Source organism: Hordeum vulgare, chromosome 5H, assembly GCF_904849725.1.
Source record: "Hordeum vulgare subsp. vulgare chromosome 5H, MorexV3_pseudomolecules_assembly, whole genome shotgun sequence".
NCBI lineage: Eukaryota > Viridiplantae > Streptophyta > Magnoliopsida > Poales > Poaceae > Hordeum > Hordeum vulgare.
Window position 1 is genome coordinate 463,071,054 of NC_058522.1, and position 17,684 is coordinate 463,088,737.

At 42.2% G+C, this 17,684-nt stretch overlaps 1 pseudogene; it reads right to left on the bottom strand.

Annotated features, from left to right (window-relative positions):
* Positions 1-2,290: 2,290 nt before the first annotated feature.
* Positions 2,291-16,558, bottom strand: LOC123396888 (annotated as a pseudogene).
* Between the last annotated feature and the right edge of the window lie 1,126 nt (positions 16,559-17,684).

Consider the following 17,684-nt stretch of genomic DNA (forward strand, 5'->3'; position numbering starts at 1 on the left):
TGGTGGAGGTTGTGAGGCAAACAGGAGGAGATGGTCACATTGACTTGGCGTACTAATGAGCTATGGAGATGCCCATCAATAGATATCAATGTGAATGAGTAGGGATTACCATGCAACGGATGCACGAGAGCTATAAGTGTGTGAAAGCTCAAAAGGAGAACTAGTGGGTGTGCACCCAACTTGCTTGCTCACGAAGACCTAGGGCAATTTTGAGGAAGCCCATCGTTGGAATATACAAGCCAAGTTATATAATGAAGATTCCCACTAGTATATGGAAGTGTCAAAACAAGAGACTCTCAATCATGAAGAACATGGTGCTATTCTTGAAGCACAAGTATGGAAAAAGATAGTAGCATTGTCCCTTCTCTTTTTCTCTCTTTTTTTCTTTTTTTTGTTTGGGCTCTTTGGCCTCTTTTCATTTTTTTGGTGGGCATTTCTGGCCTCTTTTTTCCCCTCACATGGGACAATGCTCTAATAATGATGATCATCACACTTTTATTTACTCACAACTCAACACTTAGAGCAATGATGACTCTATAGGAAATGCCTCCGGCAGTGTACCGGGAAGTGCAATGATCTAGCTTAGCGTAGGACGTTGAAACATCTCGCTAGCTATCTTACGATCATGCAATGGCAATATGAAAGTGACGGCATAAGTCATGAGATGGAACAGTGGGAGTTGCATGGCAATATATCTCGGAATGGCTATGAAAATGCCATAATAGGTAGGCATGGTGGCTGTTTTGAGGAAGGTATATGGTAGGTTTGTGCACTGACAAAAGTTGCACGACACTAGAGAGGCTAGCAATGGTGGAAGGTGAAAGTGCATCTATACCATGGACTCACATTAGTCATGAAGAACTCATATACTTATTGCGAAAGTTTTATTAGTAATCGAAGCAAAGTGCTAAACGCATACTCCTAGGGGAAGGGTTGATAGGTGTTAACCATCGCGTGATCCCGACCGCCACACAGAGGATGACAATCAATAAATAAATTATGGTCCGACTTCCTAACATAGCGGTTCACCATACGTGCATGCTACGGGAATCACTAACTTCAGCACAAGTATTTCTAGATTCACAACACCCTACTAACATAACTCTAATATTACCAAATCCATGTCTCAACACTAATTGAGAGGAATCAAACTTCTCTTTATAATCAATGCACAAGAATATGGAAGTTTTTATTATATCCTCTTTGGATGCCTATAATCTTTTGGACTACTTTCATAGCAAAAGCCAACTACCAAGTTACTCAGAGAGAGCACTTTCAAAAAGATATAAGTGAAGATCGAGAGTTCTTATTTCTCCAAAATATGACACCGTCGTGCTCTGAAAATATCTAAGTGAAACACTTAGATAAAAATTATCTAGTTCAAAAGATATAAGTAAAGCACATGCGAGCTAAATTGACTAACTCAAAAGATATAAGCGAAGCTCAATGAGTATTCTAGCAAAATCACGATGAGTGCATGTCTCTCTCAAAAGGGTGTGCAACAAGGGTGATTGTGACACAACAAAAAGAAAAGACTCCTATAATACACGATGCTCCAAGCAAAACACATATCATGTGGTGAATAAAAATATAGCTCCAAGTAACGTTATCGGTGGATTGAAGACGAAAGAGGGGATGCCTTCCCGGGGCATCCCCAAGCTTAGAATTTTTGGTGTCCTTGAATTTGGCTTGGGATGCCTTGGGCATCCCCAAGCTTGAGCTCTTTCCACTCTTTATCCCATTGTCCATGAGAACATCACCCAAAACTCGAAAACTTCACAACACAAAACTTAAACAGAAACTCGTGATATCATTAGCATAAGAAAACAAACCATCAACTCTTTAGGTACTGTAGAAAACTTGATTTATATTTATATTGATGTTAGATTACTGTATTCTCACTTTTCCAAGGCTATTACCCCCGATACTATCCATAATTTCATCACAATAAGCAATCAACACAACAAAAAACAGAATCTGTCAAAAACAGACCTGTCTGTAACAATCTGTATACTTTGCATACTTCTGTTATCTCAAAAATTCTGAAAAAATATGAAAATTTGGCAAATTAGCATATCAACCAGCATAAAAAATAATCAACTCAAAAGCTCTTTCTGGATAGGAATGAAAAATAATTTCGTGAGCGCAAAGTTTTTGTCTTTTTTTTTGAGTGTAAGACAGTAGGATAAAATCCTACTGCATGTATATATAAAGCCAATAGTTACACATGTACATGATGGGGAGGGGGTGGAATGGGGATGGGGGGAGGTGGGCAGGGTGAGGTTACATATTACATGATATCAGCTAGGGTTGCCACAATGTTATCTATGTTTTGCACCTTGCTAGTAGGCACACGGTGTCTAAGATTGGAGAAGTCTAGTACAAACCGACGTCGCGAGGCCCCAAGAGATGGGGTTATTTTCTCAAAGCACTTGTTATTTCTTTCCTTCCATAGACTCCAGGCTGCCACCAGAAAAATATCCATGAACATGTCCCTGGGGTGTGTTGTCCTCTGATGCTGTAGTTTCTCTAGTCTATGTTGTTGTTCTGACCATTTGATGTTGAGCATATTCCAACAACGTTGGCTAAAGCTGCATTCGAAGAAGAGATGTTCCAGTGTTTCCTCCATGTTTCGATCGCATAGCATGCAATCGAGAGTATCCCCTATGTTGTAATGTCTCCGTTTGAGCATATTCCTCGTGTTGAGCCTGTCCATGAGCAAAAACCATCCAAATACCTTGATCTTCGGGACACAATTTGTTTTCCACAACCAGTGAAACGCTGGGTGCACCGTAGTCTCTTTGAAATAGAAACGTCGATATGCTGCCGTTTCAAAGGTGCCAGCCCCCCAAGAACACACCCAGTCATCTCCCCTAGGGTTTAGCTGCACGTCTCTGATTTTTTGTTGCATCATTGTGAGTTCATCATGCGCTTGTTCTGACAGGGGCAGCGAGAAGGCTTCTTGAAGCGAGCTAGTCCCCAAGAGGTTCTGAACCGAGGCATCTTCAGTTCTAGCAAAGGAGAAAGACCGAGGGAACTTTTCTGCATATACGACATTGTTCCAGTTGTCTTTCCAAAAGAGCGTTGAGAGGCCATTGTTAACATTGACTCATGTTATCCCTCGGAACACCGACATAAGTTTAGTCAATTCTCGCCACCAGAAAGAGCCACAACGATCTTGCACATGGGGGATTGCTCCCCCGTAGTGTGTGTTCCAGATCAATGCTACCCATGGGATTTCTTTTCTGTTGTAGAACTTGTGAAGCATCTTTAGAAGCATCGCGTCATTCTGTAGTTTGAGATTCAGGACCCCTAGGCCGCCGTACTCTTTCGGGCGGCAAACTGCGTTCCACGCCACTAGTGCATTACTTTTGAATCCATCTTCAGTCTTTTTTCTCCATAGGCACCTCCTCCGGAGTTTATCAAATTGTTCTACAATCGTTGGGGGGATTCTGAGGGTCCCCATTGGGTACACGAGTAGCGACGTGACCAGTGAGTTCATCAAGGCCAATCTGCCCGCATGCGACATCAGCGCCATGGCAGCTATGATTTTCCTCTCCGCTTTACAAACTAGCGGTGTCATATCCAGGACAGTAGGTTTAGATGTACCCAACGGGAGCCCTAGATAGGTGAACGGCATTGTTGCCTGCGCACAACGAAAGATCGAGATGATGTTGTCACATATCTCTTGAGTCACATTGATAGGAACTAGGGTTGATATCTGATAGTTAATCCTGAGCCCTATCGTCGTGGCGAAGTCATCTAGTATTCTTTTCATTCTCGCAGCCTGGACATCACACGCCTGCATGATGATGATGGTGTCGTTGTCGTATTGGATTACTGGAAAGTCAGCATCGCCTCTTGGTTCGATAGGGTGGGATAACAAGCCCACATTTAGTTGTTTGTTAATCTATGTTTGGGGTATGTCCGCCGCCAGCACAAATACCAATGGTGAGAGAGGGTCTCCCTGTCTTACTCCACATCTGCAGGGGAATTTTTTACCAGGGACTCCAGTCAGTAATACCGATGATTTTCCTGACGAGAAGATGCATTGCATCCATTGGATCCACTTTGAATTAAACCCCATATGTTGCATGATGGTGATCATAGCCGAATGTTCAGCCGTATCAAAAGCTTTAGCAAAGTCTAATTTAAGCAGGACTATCTCCTTTCGAGAGCTTTGACATTGGTGTATATACTCGAAAGCCCATGCCATGAAGTCATGTATAAATCTACCACGGAGGAACCCGTACTGGTTTCGATGCACAATCTCTAGAATGATCTTCTGGAGTCGCTGCGCCAGTATCTTCGTGATCATCTTGATGCAGCAGTTAAGCAAGGTAATGGGACGATAGTCGTTCACTATCTCAGGAGAAGCCGTCTTGGGGATGAGCGTGATGTGCCCATAATTCAGAGATTCCAAGTTGAGATTACCTCGGTGGAATTCGTCACAAAGATCATAGAAGTCTTTCTTGATGATGTGCCAACAAGTTTTAAGAAAGGCGCCGTTAAAACCGTCCGACCCTGGAGCAGCTGGCATCTCTTTCACTATAGCGTCTATTTCCTCTTGTGCAAAGGGGATCTTAAGAGCTTCAAAGTCGATGCCTTGTCGCCGTAGTTGCATTAAATCAAACCGTATATCGGGAGCTCTCGCCGCGCCCATCCTTGTTCTATAGGTGTCAAACAGGAGAGCCTCCTTGCTGGCATGTGTCTCAACCACGATCCCTGCATCAGTTCTGAGTGTAGCCACAAAGTTGCGTCGATACCGTTCAGTTGCCACTGTTTGAAAAAACTTTTTGTTTTCATCTCCAAACTTGATCCATCTAATGGAGCATCTCTTGCGCCAGTATTCTTTCTGGTATTTTAGCAACCTGAGAAGGTGATTTTTGAGGATGCGTTGGAAGTTTCGTTCTGGCGTGGTGAGAGTACGTCGATCTTTGAGGGAGTCTAACTCCAGCAACGCCTTGTTGGTGTTGATGGTTGCTACCTTAAGGCGGGAGATACCGCTACTCCATCTTCGTAGTGCAAATCGAACAACTTTAAGTTTCTGACATATTATCACCGCTGCATTGCTATTCCGACCATGTTTGACGGGTTTATTCCATGCTAGCGAGACTGTCTCCATAAACCCTGGGTGGGCAATCCAGTATGTTTCAAAGCGGAACGTTTTGTTGCTTGGGATGTTGGTTTGTATTTCGACCGAACAGGGAATATGATCGGATACAGGCCGTGGAAAGGGACATACCAAAGTGTTGGCAAAGGAGGTAGTCCAATTCAGAGACATAAAGAACCAGTCGAGTTGTTCGAGCAGAGGGTTTAGCTGCATGTTCGACCATGTATATGCTCGGCCTTTGATTGGGATCTCCGTTAACATCTGCTCACTGATGAATTCATTAAACGTAAACATGTCTTGAATGTTACCTCTGGGTAGGTTGCGGTTCGTTGGTGCCCTAATGAAGTTGAAATCCCCTAGGATCAACCAGTCCTCAGTCGGCACAATGTCAAGATCAAAGAGCCAAGATGTGAAACGAACCCTTTGATCCCCTTGGCAGGGGCCATATATGTTCAATAGCTTCCACGTATGCAAAGTTTGTGTTGATGAGAACTAGACCCCTAACACGAAATCCTCTTCTACAAACGTAGTTCCTATAAATAAAGAGCTGTTCCAAATCGTGACTATCCCACCAGAAGCCCCTCGGGAGGGAATATATGCAAATTTGTCAAATCGTTTAGGACACAATGTACGTAAAGCATGTTCATCAAATGAGGTCATTTTCGATTCTTGTAAGCAAATAATGGAGCAGTTGCTGTCACGAATAGCATTCGATAGATCTAGATGTTTTTTGGGCGAATTAAGTCCACGAATATTCCAACATAAGACGTTCCAACTACGCAAAAGTACCATATAGATTCAAAGAGGAGGTGGGTCAGGCACAATATCAAACTTGGCCATCTGTCGGGCCTGGATCTTCTCGAAGAAGCTCCTAGTCTGCAAGCTCTGGTTCAGGTATAGCACACAGTTGCGTCCCAATGGCTTGCATGGTGTTGATGGCAGTAGGAGGGGGAACCTCAAGCGTTAGAGCACGATCAACTTCCTGAAGATCAATATTGGGGATCATCCTGGGCTTAACTTTGGATTTAGTGATCTTGCCCTCTGCCATGGATGGGATCTTGAAACCATCAGCAAGATCAAACAACCATCACCAAAACTAGTCATAAAGGTTCTACTTGTCTCAAACACAAAAAGAAACACAAAAACACAATCATAACAGAATTATGATGGTGTGGACATAACAAAACAGAAAGCAAAAAAGCAAAGATAAATTCATTGGGTTGCCTCCCAAGAAGCGCTATTGTTTAACACCCTTAGCTAGGCATAAGGCGATTGAATCGAGTATCGTCGTATTTGGTACTCAAACCATAAGTAGCCCTTATCATGTATTCACAAGGTAATCTTATTTTATTTCTAGGAAAGTTTTCCATGCCCTTCTTTAATGGAAATTGAAATCTAAAATTCCCTTCCTTCATATCGATGATAGCACCAATAGTCCTTAGGAAAGGTCTACCAAGAATGATAGGACATGTCGGATTGCAATCAATATCAAGCACAATGAAATCTACGGGTACATAGTTCCTATTTTCAATAATAAGAACATCATTTATCCTTCCCATAGGTTTCTTAACAGTAGAATCCGCAAGATGCAAATTAAGAGAGCACTCATCAATCTCATTGAAGCCTAGAACATTACATAAAGACTTTGGAATAGCGGAAACACTAGCACCCAAATCACACAAAGCATTGCATTCATAGTTTTTGATCTTGATTTTGATAGTAGGTTCCCACTTATCATGAAGTTTTCTAGGAATAGAAACTTCCAATTCAAGTTTCTCTTCAAGAGATTTCATCATAGCATCGACGATATGATCGGTAAAGGCCTTGTTTTGGCTATAAGCGTGTGGAGAGTTTAGCATGGATTGCATCAAGGAAATACATTCAATCAAAGAGCAACTATCAAAATTGAATTCCTTGAAATCCAAATTAGTAATTTCATTACTACTCAAAGTTTTGATATCCTCTACTCCACTTTCAATGCTTTTAGCATCAAGATAGATAGACTCTGAATCATTGGGGTGTTTCTCAACCAAAGTGGATTCATATCCAGCCCCATAATCATTAGGTTTGACATTAGAAAACAAGGATTCAATGGGAGTCACACCAAGCACTTTAAGATCTTCGTGACTCTCATCACGATGACAAGCCTTTTTAAGCCATTCATGTCTACCACGAATTTGGGCGGTTCTTTCTTTACTCTCATTCATGGAAACACCCATAGCTTTCAAAGTTTCATCCATATTGATCTTGGGAGGAGCACATCTCAATTTCAAAGCATCAACATCAAGAGACATTCTATCAATGGTCCTAGCCAAGACATCAACTTTGAGCAGTTTTTCTTCTATGGACGCATTGAAAATCTTTTGTGAGTTGATAAACTCTTTAATATTACTCTCTAGATCAGAGGGTAATTTATTGTAATTTCCATGAGCATTGTTGTATGAATTGCCAAAGTTATTAGAGGGATTACTAGGAAAAGGCCTAGGAATATAGTTACCTCTAAAAGCATTGTTGTGGCCAAAATTATTCCTACCAACAAAATTAACATCCAAGCTTTCATTGCTACTCTCAATCAAGGAAGACAAGGGCATATAATTTGGATCTAAAGGAGCACCTTTACTAGCAAACAATTTCATTAACTCATCCATCTTAGCACTTAAAGTGTTAATTTCTTCTATAGCATGCACTTTTTTACTAGTAGGTGACCTTTCAGTGTGCCATTGAGAATAGTTTGTCATGATATTGTCTAGGAGTTTTGTGGCTTCTCCTAGTGTGATTTCCATGAAAGTTCCACCGAGGCGGAATCCCAGATATTTCTAGAAGCAAAATTCAAACCAACATACAAAATTTGTATAATCATCCACAGACTCAAGCCATGAGCGAGACAATTTCTAATCATCAATTTCATTCTCTCCCAAGATTCTGCAACATGTTCATGATCTAGTTGCTTAAAATTCATGATATCATTATGGAGAGAGATAATCTTAGGCGGTGGAAAATACTTGGATATATAAGCATCTTTGCACTTGTTCCAAGAATCAATACTATTTTTGGGCAAAGATGAAAACCAAGTTTTTGCTCGATCTCGCAATGAGAACGGAAATAGCTTCAATTTAATCACATCATTATCCACATCTTTCTTATTTTGCATATCACATAACTCAATGAAGGTATTAAGATGGGATGCGACATCTTCACTAGGAAGGCTGGAAAATTGCTGTTTCATAACAAGATTCAGCAAAGCAGCATTGATTTCATATGATTCCGCACTAGTGGCGGGAGTAATCGGAGTACTAATAAAATCATTATTATTAGTATTCCAGAAGTCACAAAGTTTGGTGTTTTCAGTCATGGTGACTTCAGAAAGCAGACAAGCACACAAGCGAACAGAAAGCAAGCGAAAGAAAAGGGCGAATGGAAAAGGCAAATATTTTTGTAATTTTTGTTTTTTCAGAAGTGGGGGAGAGGAAAACGAGAGGCAAAAAAGTAAATGCAAGAGATGAGTTTGCGACAGTTACTTGGATAAGCTTCACTTAGAATAGTCCCCGGTGCGAGAAATTGACACATCGGAGGAAGACTATTCTTGACTTGATACTCCCCGACAACGGCGCCAGAAATTGGCATGTTGGCGGGAGACTATTCTTGACTTGATCCTCCTCCCCGGCAATGGCGCCAGAAATTCATCTTGCTACCTCTTGAGCTTGCGTTGGTTTTTCCCTTGAAGAGAAAAGGGTGATGCAGCACAGTAGAGTAAGTATTTCCCTCAGTTTGAGAACCAAGGTATCAATCGAGTAGGAGTATCAAGGCAAGTCTCCAAAGTACCTGCGCAAAAACAAGCAAACTTGCACCCAACGCTACAAAGGGGTTGTCAATCCCTTCACGGTTAACTGCAAGGTGAGATCTGAAGGCGGAAAGTGCAACAAAGTAAAAGTGTAGAGCTGAAAATATGATGTGAAGTAGACCTGGGGGCCATAGTGTTCACTAGAGGATTCTCTCATGATAGCAAATATTACGGTGGGTGAACGAATTACTGTCGAGCAATTACTAGAACCGCACAAAGTCATGATGCTATCTAAGGCAATGATCATACATATAGGCATCAGGTTCGAGACAAGTAGACCGATACTGTCTGCATCTACACTATTACTCCACACATCGACCGCTATCCAACATGCATCTAGTGTATTAAGTTCATAACAAACGGAGTAAGGCCTTAAGCAAGATGACATGATGTAGAGGGATAAATTCATGCAATAGATATAAACCCCATCTTTTTACCCTTGATGGCAACAACACGATGCGTGCCTCGCTACCCCTTCTGTCACTGGGTGAGGACACAACACGGTATGAACCCAAAACCAAGCACTTCTCCCATTGCAAGAAATATAGATCAGGTTGGCCAAACGAAACCCACAGCTCGAAGAGAATTACAAGGATACGAAATCATGCATATAAGAGATCAGAGGAAACTCAAATAACATTCATAGATAATCTGATCATAAATCCACAATTCATCGGATCTTGACAAACACACTGCAAAAGAAGTTTACATCGGATAGATCTCCATGAAGATCATGGAGAACTTTGTATTGTAGATCCAAGAAAGAGAAGAAGCCCTCTAGCTACTAGCTATGGACCCGAAGGTCTGTGGTGAACTACTCACGCATCATCGGAGAGGCAATGGTGTTGATGAAGGAGCCCTCCGTGTCCGAATCTCCCATCCGGCAGGGCACCAGAACGTGCCCCAGATGGGATCTTGCGGAGATAGAAGCTTGCGGCAGCGGAAAAGTATTTTCGTGGCTCTCTCCTGTGGTTTCAGATTTTTAGGGAATTTATATGCGGATGAACTAGGGCAGGGGAGCCACAGGGGCCCCACAAGCCTGCTAGGCCAGCCCCCCTAGGCCGGGCCTGGGTGGCTTGTGACCTCCTCCGAGGTCCCCTGCCTTGGTTCTCAAGTTTCCTGTGTGTCTTCTGTTATGGAAAAAATAATTCTATAGGTTTTATTCCGTTTGGACTCTGTTTAATATTCCCTTGTGAAAAAGGTCAAAAACACGGAAAAAACAGGAACTGTCACTTGGCACTGAGTTAATAGGTTAGTCCCAAAAAAGATATAAAATAGCACATTCATGCATACAAAACATCCAAAGTTGACAAGATAATAGCATGGAAGCATAAAAAATTACAGATACGTTGGAGACGTATCAACCGTCAGGACCCTTTCCAAAGATTACTATTTGATTCAAATCCTTGACCATAGCCAATAACTCATCACCAGTAGGGAGGTTAGGGTTCTTCAAGTGATCTGCCTCACCGTTGAAATGCTTGCCTTTCTTTCTTATGTAAATTGACGACACCCTAGGTAGACAGCCTTCTTAGATTTTTCCAAATATGTACCTTCAGTCTTATCTAAACAGTGAGTGCATGCATTGTATCCCTTGTTTGACTGTCCTGAAATGTTACTAAGAGCAGGCAAATCATTGATGGTTACGAACACCAATGCTCGTAGGTCAAATTCCTGCTGTTTGTGCTCATCCCACACACGTACACCTGTTGTGGCCCACAACTGCAAAAGTTAATCAACTAATGGCCTTAGGTACACATCAATGTCGCTGCCGGGTTGCTTCGGTCCTTGGATGAGCACTGGCTTCATAATGAACTTCCGCATCATGCACAACCAAGGAGGAAGGTTGTAGATACATAGAGTCATGGGCCAGGTGCTGTGACTGTAACTCCGCTCCCCAAAAGGATTCATGTCGTCTGTACTTAGACCAAGCCATAAGTTCCTTGGGTCATCTGCGAAGTCTGGCCACTTCCTCTCGATTTTACTCCACTGCGACCCATCTACGAGGTGTCTCAACTTTTCCCGTCTTTCTTACGCTCGTCATTGTGCCATCGCATCAACTTGGCATGCTCACTGTTTCTGAACACACGTTTCAACCGTAGTATTATAGGAGCATACCACATAACCGTAGCAGGAACCTTCTTCCTGGGGGGCTCGTCATCGCCCTCAACATCACCAAGGTCATCCTGTCTGATCTTGTACTAAGATGCAGTGCATACCGGGCATTTATCCATATTCTCGTACTTCTCACCACGGTACAGGATGCATTCATTAATGCATGCATGTATCTTTTACACATCTAATCAAAGAGGGCAGATAGTCCGCTTTGCTTCGTACGTAGTCTCAGGCAATTCGTTATCCTTTGGAAGCTTCATATTCAATATTTTCAGTAACTTCTCAAATCCCTTGTCAGATAAACCAGTTTCTGCCTTCCATTTCAACAGTTCCAGTGTGGTATCGAGCTTTGTGCTGCCATCTTTGCAATTTGGGTACAACAAATTTTTATGATCCTTTAGCATGGCCTCCAATTTCAGCTTCTCCTTTTCTGTATCGCATTCTCTCTTTGCATCAGAAATGACCCGACCAAGACCATCATCGGGCTCATCTGATGCCGGTTGTTCTTCACCTCCTTCTTCTTCATTGTCTTCCATTGTAGTATCACCGTATTCTTTAGTGAACATAGGATAGTTGTCATCATCATCTTCTTCTTCATTGTCTTCCATCCTAACCCCTCTTTCTCCGTGCATGGTCCAACAATAGTATGTGGGCATGAAACCTCTCTGAAGCAAGTGGATATGAATGTTTTTCAAGCTAGAGTACTCGTTCACGTTTCGACAGACAACACATGGACAAGGCATAAAATTATCCACTTTGTTTGCCTCAGCCACATTGATAAATTTATGCAGGCCTTTTATAAATCTAGAACCACATCGTTCGCCGTACATCCATCGCTTCCGTGCATCGATCTAGCATCATACATGAATAGTGAAATGACCACCATACATTGAAACATGCAATATTTTTGTATCAATTACAGATGAAAAGGATAAGGTTGCTAACCTCGGTCGAGGATACCATTTTGTGTGAACTTAAGCGTGACCCGGGCATTAGTCCTGGTTGGTAATGTACTCCGAAGTGCGTCGGTCACCGTACATCCATTGATGGTTCATCTCTATTATGAAATTAAGTATATCAAAAAAACCATTGCAGAACATATGACCAAATTAATACAAGTTCATCATCACATTAAAACCGAAGCAAAGTAGTGATCAAATGTTATTATAGCAAAAAATAAATACATAAAGTTCTCTCATAAAACAACATACAACTATGTAAAACATTTAAATGCAACAACAAATGCGATCAAAATCGCAACTAAGGTAACAATTGACCCAACAACATAATGATACCAAGCCTCTTTATCAATGACATATTTTCTAATATTCCTAATCCTCAAGCGCATTTCATCCATCTTTAAGCGCATTTCATCCATCTTGAAGCGCATCGCGTCCATCTTCATCTGCATCGCATCGATCTTCATCTTGCAATCATCGATGACATCGGCGACATGCAACTCCAGTTCCATATTCTTATCCTCAATTATTTTCAATTTTTCCTTCAAGTATTTGTTTTCTTTTTCAACAAAATTTAACTTCTCGACAAGAATTTCTATGTGGGTTGGAATTTCCGGTTCACATAACTCCTAGATTAAAAAATATATGTCACGTTGGTCATCATAATTGTCATAAACACTAAATAAAACAGATAGTTATAAAATATAAATATACCACATCCGAATCATAGACAGGACGAGGGCCGACGGAGGCGGATACCAAAACCATCGCACTATATAATAACAAAAAATAATGAAAGTAAGTAATTTATACAAGTATGTACCTAAATCATACAAGTAAGATTTTTTTCTTTTAAAAAGAAGATAAGAACAAGAGGCTCACCACGGTGGTGCTCGCGACGAGATCAGCGCGGGGCGATCGACAACGGTGGGGACGGGCACATGACGACACTCTACACATGTACAGTCTCTAAGAAGTTAATTTGAGAATTTGAAATGATTTAAACTAGCAGTGCCAGATGAAAGGATGAAGTAGCTAACCTTTTAAAACACTTGTGTAGTTGGTACACGGCCAAACCTAGACAAATATTGAGGAAAATGGACTTTGGAGGTCGAGTTTGGAGAGGAGAAAGCTTAAGTAGTGAGGCTCGGGCATTTCGTCGAACACGTCATGTGCATGAACTAGAGTGGCAAGGGCATGGCATGGGCACACTTCAACAACCAAAAAACAGAGGAGAGGGTGGGCAGGGGCAACGGTATATATAGGCAGAACTTTAGTCTCGGTTTTTTCTAAAACCAGGACTAATAGCCTACCATTTAGTCCCGGTTCGTGCCACAAACCGGGACTAGTGCTCCGCGGCACGCCACATGGCAGTTGCTGGATCTTTAGTCCCAGGTGTTTCCCCGAACCGGGACTAATGAGGTGAACCGAACCGGGACCAATGCCCCGGCAAACCGAACCGGGACCAATGCCCCGGCAAACCGAACCGAGACCAATGCCTGACATTGGTCCCGGTTTTCGTTTGAACCGGGACTAATGGTCTTTCGGCCCTCGGCCGAAAGACCCTTTTTCTACTAGTGGTAGGAGACAAAGGACACACCAATTTAACAACACCTTCAAGAAATATATCCACCCACACGCTGATCTTGGCTGGTATAACCAGATGTTAGAATAACCCTCGAAGCACACTTCAGATCAACACCTTCAATAAGGCAGAACGTGTGTATGCCAAAGCAGCCTTATCCAGCCATACGGCTAGTCGTACTACAGATCGGTATACTAATAACCCTCATCACAGACTCACCTCTGACCACGCGTTAGTGACGAGGGTGAATAGTGCTCGACTATGAAATCAGTGTCACTTATGACCGTTTTGGACAAGTGATCACTGACTTGCAAATTTCGGAACACCTGTGACCGGTTAGTGGGATCATCACTTACAATCGAATTTCGGGACACCTCATCACTGACCGGCTAGTCTGGGGCGGGGTGGGGTGGGGATTGGGGGGTCACTCATGACTTGTGAGCGGTCAATGATGAGGCTCGTCACTGACCCGTCGTTTCATATTTGGGGTCATTGATAAACTTGATATGTACTTCCTCTGTAAACTAATATAAGATTGTTTAGATTATTAAAATAATGTTTTAAATGCTTTTATATTAGTTTACGGAGGGAGTACTACACAACTTTATTCATATAGATTTTGTTGGGTCTTCAAGCATAGAGTTTTATAGGACAACAATAAATTTGCCTCAAGTAGATGATCCAAAGTTTATCAATTCGTGGGAGATGTATCTCTCTCAAACAACACTGTAATCATATACAAGCAATTTTTTTTCCAACACAGCAAATACAATTATAAATTGTATAGACACACTAGTTCAACAAAGAGATAGTGATACAAGTGTAGTATGGATAGTAAATATAGTTTTTAGTCTTAGATAATAATAAAATAAAATAAAAAGTGATAAAAATAAGCACAAATGGTATTGCAATGCCTAAAAACACGGCCTAGAGTTCATACTTTCACTAGTGCAATCTCTCAACATCATTAACATAATTGATTAACGTAAGAATCTCTCAACGTGCCATAAAGAATCACTCCAAAGTTGGTATCTATAGCCTAGAACATAAGATGAAATTGTTGTAGCTAACAGAACCACCTCAAAGTTATCTTTTTAAACAATCTACCGAGCCACCCCTAACTGTCTCGAATAGACCTAGAGATCGCATTAAGATAACCTCATATGATACACATCAATTAACTCTAATGTCACCTAGATACCCTGATATCACAACGAGTATCTATGAGTTAATTATTTGATATGCATTAAACAATTTTAGATTCACAATATTTGATCCAACATAAAGAACCTCAAAGAGAAGGACTCAATTCATCACAACAAAGATAGACACGGAAGAACATCATATGATCCAACTATATTAGCAAAGTTCATGGTACATCAAGATCATACCATATCAAGATCATGTGGGAAAGAGATCAAACACATAGATACTAGTACATACCCTCATCCCCGAGGGTGAACTACTCCCTCCTTATCATGGACGCCGCGGAGATGATGAAGATTGACTCCGTTTATGGATACCCACTCTAGGAGAGCGCCGAACAATGGCTCCAAATGAGATCCACTACTAGGGAAAACCTTATAAGTGGAGGCTTAACAATAGTGCGGCTTAGTGCAACGCGCTACTGCTACTTAATAGTAGCAGTGGGATGCCGAACGAGCTACTGCTATGCACTTAGCATTAGCGGTGGTGAAAAAACGGTGTTGCTGGTACGGTGTCCCCACCGTACACTGTAATCACCCGACTTTGTAGCTTAGCAGCGCGGCGGCAAAGTAACACGCTACTGCTAAAACATTAGCAGTAATTTGTGTGTGAAAGGCACACTACACTATTGGTGCACTGTGCCACATGATGGGACCCATTTAGCATTAGCACGTCCCGAGGACTACAACTCTTAACAACATCGCCTGTCCTGGACCGGCTCTGCTGCTAAGGCGCAACAACCACCTTTCACTCCTCCCCTCCCTCCTCCCCCTCCTCCCTCCCTAACTTGCTTCTCCCACATTACTACTAGGTAGATTTGTTCTCCCTTCCTTCTCCTACCTCTCTTCTATCTCATTTAATGCCCTCTACATCATGTCCATTAAGGCACCTCTAGTTAGAGCCATCTCCTACCTATCTCTCTTAATCCTCACTTTTCTCTCCTCTCTCCACTAGTTAGAGCCATCTCCTTCCCCAACTAGCTAGATTTACCCATTGCATTAAGTAAGCTATATATACCTCCCCAACTAGATCTATTCACTTAATGGAGTAATTAAAGCATGCACTCTCTCTAGGTGAGTAAGAAAAATGTGCTTTTGCATGAATGGAAATATGTTTGTGTGTGTGTGATATGATCGAACCGTGCAATATGATGGAATCTGTGCATGTGGCAAACTCTATATGTCCTATTTTTGTGTGTGTGCGATATAAGAGTTGCCTACGTTTTGCCGAAATGTCGACTTCTTTCTGTTTCAAAAAAAATTGGGCAAACTCTATATGTCCTATTTTTAGGAAAGGCCATGCCAAATTTTTGTATGACTTCGATGCATGCATGCAAGCGTTTTTATAATCCTTTTTATTATTATACCGTGCGAGCAATCATGAGTGTCGGTGGTACGATGGTGGAAAGATGGTTGGGATTCGCGATGCACAACATGTATGAAAATAACCAAAATGAGATTTTATGTCCGTGTCGAAGATGCAAAGGAGGAGCCTGGCTCGACCCCTTCGTGCAAGGCCGTTTGAAGGCACACCTGCTCATGACTGGTTTCATGGATGGTTATACTCGGTGGATAAGTGAAGATGATGAGGCACATGGCGACACAGAAGAGGCTGGAAATGGCAGCAGAGAAGAGGCCGTATATGGCGATGGAGAAGAGGTCGGACATTGTGCTCGAGAAGAGGTCGGACATGGCGGCGGAGAAGAGGCCAGCTACGACGTTGTAGAAGTGGTTGGACATGACCCAGAATACGTCAACAAGCCGTACACTTCTTCTATACTAAGTTCAGTTGTGCAAACCCCTCATGTTTGAGACGTGCTTCTTAAGAGGACGACTAGCAATGTACCTGCTTCTAGAGAGGATGGAAAGCTAGAGCAACCGGAGGTAGAATCGTAGACTCCATTGTATGATGGTTGTGGTCCCGAGGTGACCCTCTTGAGTTTCACGCTTGAAGTCATAAAGATGGAGGCTAAAAAAATGGACCGACAAAAGCCTCGATGAGCTTCTCAAGTATCTACAGAAGGTTCTTCCCATGGGGAATCTGTCTCCTACTAGTGTCGACGAGGCCAAGAAGATCATGTGCCCTCTTGATCTGACTCACATTAGATACCACACATGCATCCGCGATCACATCATTTATCAGTATGAGCATGCGGAAAAAACAAGTTGTGTGGTGCGCAATGCTTCTCGATACAAGAAGGCTGGAAAGAGATCTCCCCAAAAAGTTGTATGGTACTTACCGATCACTCCTCGTCTGCAACGTTATTTCATAGATCCTAAGGAAGTAAAGCTCATGCGCTCGCACACAAAGAGGGTGAAGCCCGACGATGGAGATGACCTAAAGCTGAGACACCTCGGGGATGCAAGCCAGTGCAAAGGATTCAACGCAAAATATCGATATTTCGCAGGTGATACTAGGAACATCGTGCTTGGCATGAGTACTGATGGTATGAATCCGTTTGGCAACGAGAACACCAGCCATAACACATGGCCCATGTTTGTTTGCATGTACAACCTCCCCCGATGGATGTGTATGAAGACAAAGTACATACACATGAGTATATTGATTCAAGGGCCAAAACAATCAGGAAATATTATGAATATGTATCTCGAGCTACTAAAATAGGAGCTAGACATGTTATGGACAACACTGGTCAACACATGGGACACCAACAAAGGAGAATATTTCTATATGGGAGTCACACTGATGACGAATTGACGATGGTGCAGGGCTATCTCGGTTACAGATATGTATCAGGCCAGGTGTGCCACAGATACTATGGATGCATGAGGTGCATGGAGATACAACGTCTCAGCAACTAACATTGACAAAAGATGGTGGGTCTGGGAAAATTGTGTACATGGG